Consider the following 4,509-nt stretch of genomic DNA (forward strand, 5'->3'; position numbering starts at 1 on the left):
GAAAGTATTAACAAAACATAAATAGAAAGTTCAAATACAGAACCAGAACTAGTTAAAGACAATCCAAGTTTATTAGATTTTTATACAGCTGCTACAAATACTTTATGTTACTTTTTGAATAAAGAAGATGCAATGAGTGACTGACTTACCTGGAAAACACTTCAGAAGAAATTAAGTTATTTGAAATAGGTACATTTATTACCTCAATTAACTAAGCTACTAAGAACTTCAGGCAACATCAATCACATTTAGATTTCTTTTGAACATGAATTATTCAACACATGTATAAAGAATAATGGTGGAAATGACTGGTGTAAATACTGATATCTTTTTGTCCCCAAAATTAAAATACAGAAGACAATTCATCCACGCCATCCGGGACAACAGCAAGGCTTTAAGTTTATAAATTAAGCATCTCTCCAGACACACTGGGAAATACGTGCTTCATTAGTACATCTGGTTGAATGATCCAACTCCTTCCCTAAACCTTTCAGAAAGGTGTCTATTTGGAAAAAAAAAAAAAAAAAGTAAATACCTCCTTGAAAATTATTAAAAGTATCTCATGATAAAAGGTATTAATGAGACAACAGGATAGTGTTTGGTGAGTGACAGTCACAACTCAGCATGTATCTCATAAAACCAGATATAGCCATCCCTTTGGATACTGATTTTTTTTACCCAGGCATGTTTCAATATGAGAGATTAGGAAGTCTACCGAATCCAAAAGGCCATTACTAATTATCAGTATCACCAGAATAAGAAGCTAAAATGGAAATACATAATATTGTATTTTACTAACTTAGATGTTTACTTTCACCACTGTGGAAAAAAAAATAAATGCAAAACCAAACCAAACCAAAAACAACCAACCAAAAAAAGTCAGTGAGCTTTGCAAGCCCTTCAGCTAATGTAACATACATTTACATACGGAAGATGGGGAAGGGGCAGGGAGAGGAATAAATCACATGGTATTGCAATCTAGGCTACACACCATTAAAGTAACTTTTCCCCCACCCCAGTCTCTTGATAGCTGAGAGTTTTTTGAACAATAAGCAGCAGCTAGATAATCTTACAAAAATAACTACCCTCTGTACTCTGCAGCAAGTAAGATCAGAAAACTGATGCAGTTAAAAAAATAAACTAGCACTAAAAAAAGTTTTTTTCCAGACCAGTCTGCAAGGATCACACCTCTGGAAGTACTGCCAGCTTGTAGCAGGTTAAATTAAGTAATTATGGTATGAGATGCTGGTGGTGCACAGAGGTTGTTCGTCTTAACTGTTAACAGTGTTCTGTACCGTCAGTGTTTTCCATTCACTTAATTCTCAGGACACCTCATGAAAGTAGGTTGCAGAGCAGCTAGACCATTTCACACACAAAAGGGAAGGCTTCACAATCACTGGTTTTGGTTAGAACTACATTCTGAAATAACTGCAGCAGGGACTGCAATCTCAAAAGGCTTTTTAGCTCAGATGTACTTTGGAATATCCCCTCTCGTACACAAAGTACCTTTTAAGAAACTCTTAGCATCTTTGATATACTGCCTTGAAATAGAATACTTCCTCCAGATCTTTTTTCTGTCTCTTCTCTCAATTTTGGGGAAGCAGAGAGGAAGCTAGTCACTGTAGACAACTGCCAAGTTCTAAAAGAGTCAGAGCAGAACCAATTGCTTAAAGGCTCAATAGCTGTTTTGGAAGAAAAGGAAACCTGATACAAGATAAATTTTAGGGCTAAATGAGCAAAAGTATTTGTTTAAATTATTTTACAGTGTTTGTTATTATAGTGTGACCTATTAACAATTACCACACACTAAAAAAATCAGAAGGTACTGTTACACACAGAACCATGTTCACTTTATTCTATTCCAGATGATCTAGACAACCATGTGTTGTAACTTACATAGACTTTGCTGCTGTTTCCTCCCAGCTCCAACTTCTTTAAAATTATTCCTTCCAATACATCATCTTCTCAATCCTCTGTCCTTCCACTAGCTCCTTATCCCCAGCTCCATCCCTTCTGCTTGAAGTACCAGTAACCTTCTTCAGCCAGTCCTAACATGGTAGCAAATTTCTAGCACATCCCAAATATAATGCCATCCTTCTTGCCTAATAATCTAAAAGACTCCCATGCCCACCCCAACTCCTTCTGCAACTAGTCCCTGAGTCTTCTCTTACTTCTGGCCTGCTCTAAACATCCATCACACAATTGTCTATGACCATCCTGCCTCTTTGTCTCACAGTGGTTCATGTTTGGACCCATCCTTGAAGCATACCCCCTCTAATGGAGGCTGTAGTACTGGCACCCTCCCAAACAGCAAAACCCCAGCTTCCACTCTCTTTGGTGATGACACAGTTATGCTCTGTCACTCTGCTGTGCAGGGAGCAGTACCCTCAGCCAAAAGTGGATGTGCTGCTCACTTTCAGCCTCTCTTCTTCCTCCTCAATGGAGAAGATGGGGTAATCAGGCAGGACTATGTGCTCTGACAAAGAGGATGGGGAAAGAACTAAAGAATACAAAGTTTGTCAACACAGCCTTGGGCAACCTGGTCTAATTGGACCTGCCTTGTTCAGGGCTGGACTAGATAACCTCTGCAGACCCCTTCCAACTTAAACTATTCTAATATCTAGTAATTTTGATACTGCATACATTTAAAACAGTGTCACCATGCTGTTGGTACATAACCCATCCTGCAAATCATCTCCTATTGTATCTTCATTCATTTGCCTTGTGTTTTTTGAGATCAGTCTGTTTCCAAACTCAAGTCTCTCCTTACCTCACTCAGCTTTAGTCACCCTCCTCCCCACCTTTTCTGCTAACTGGCTTATATGCTGCTTTGTCCTCAGCTTCCAGCAAGTTTGTCTTCATCCTTCTTCTAGTCTCACCAACGTCTTTCCTTAATCCACCTCATTGCTTTTATTTCTGCGTGTCTGTATCATTAAGCTTTTTCTTTAAACCTCCTGCCAGCAATTTTGTCAGCAAGAACCTGAGAGAGAAAGATTTCTTTTACCCACTTCAAATATAGCATCTCACTAGTTAAAAAGCAGCTGAAAGCAGCAATTTTTAGGAAAATACATGAAACCCAGAGTAGTGCCTTCATGGTTGCTGAACAAAATTAATGCATGAGTATTCTCCTTAATCTCAAGAGCTGTCCTGCAAAAAAGACACAAGTACAGGCTTAGTCATGAGGTACTCACTGAAGTGAAAACTTGAGACTTGACTTAATGAACTCTTGAAGATCTTCATGGATCACACATAAGCTGCAATTTTCATAGGTGCATTAATTATGATATTTGGGAAGACTTTCACAATGACAGTAATGCATATTGCGTTACTGAAATGCGTAGTCACCAAAATACTCCTATGGTATTCAAGCAAATACAATCTTGCCATTCCTTAAGATGGCTAAAATATTTCCCACAAAAAAAAATAAAATAAAAAAAAAAATAAAAATCAGCCTGAAACAGAAAGGATTAGACTGAAAGATCTGTGACTGAAAACAGCATCTGATAGATGGAAGCAACAGCCAGCTGCAAAAAGTGATGCTGAAACAAGTCTTGCACCATTACTCATAAAGCAAAAGCAGTGAGTTAGTGATGTCCTTTGCTGACTTCATGCTTTGCTTTCTGACAAAAGCTGCACCAGCAGTGGAAACCCTCTGTAACACTAACAGATGAAATCTGCCATCCAGCAGGGTACACTGGTGCATTTCTTAATTAAAAAAAAAAAGACAAAAAATCCCTACAAAAACCAAAACACAACACTACCACCTAACTACCCCCTTCAAATTCCCTGAATAGAAAAAAATCGTGAGTTCCATTATGCTTAAATACTCAACAGTCAAAAATCAGAGGGATGCAGGGGAGAGGTTGGTTAAAAAGAAATAATTTTTCATCAAGACTTAATTAAGTTGCTTATCTAGAGAGTGCTTCTTGCACTTTTCCCTCCAATAATAAACAAACAGAATCTGCTGGGTGCTGTCACTGTTTGGAGAAAAAATGTCATGTTGTAAGAGAAGTTTTTATGTAAACTCAATCTAGCAGCTGGAAACAGAAGTCTCTGCAGAAAACTAGAAATTGAACAACGAAGAAACAGCAGATGGGATTTAGGGAGCTGGAAATCAAAGCAAGAGCTGGGAGAGGGCATGCTACATGTTTGGGGCACTTGGAAGCTGTGGCAGCTGAGAGGACAGCAAGATGAGATCCCATATAGTAGAGAGTGTGGGAAAAAAAATTCTCAAAAATTGCAGGAATTTACTACTAAAAAATGACTACATCACTGCACTGCTAGACAAAGGAAAAAAATATGCAGAAACTCCTTAGAGAGAGAGAAAAAAATATACTTAGAGGATGATTAACAGGAAATGGAATACACTTTGTAATAGCAATAATGGAAGAAAACTTATAAAATGAAATCTAGAATGTGCAGGAAGAAAACTGGAAAAGAAAGACAGGGAAACAGCTACTTCAGACATTCAGCAGCCTTGTGATTCTTCACCCTCCTCGCACAGACAGC

Source organism: Chaetura pelagica, unplaced genomic scaffold (genome assembly GCF_000747805.2).
Source record: "Chaetura pelagica isolate M959 unplaced genomic scaffold, ChaPel_1.0 scaffold153, whole genome shotgun sequence".
Classification (NCBI taxonomy): domain Eukaryota; kingdom Metazoa; phylum Chordata; class Aves; order Apodiformes; family Apodidae; genus Chaetura; species Chaetura pelagica.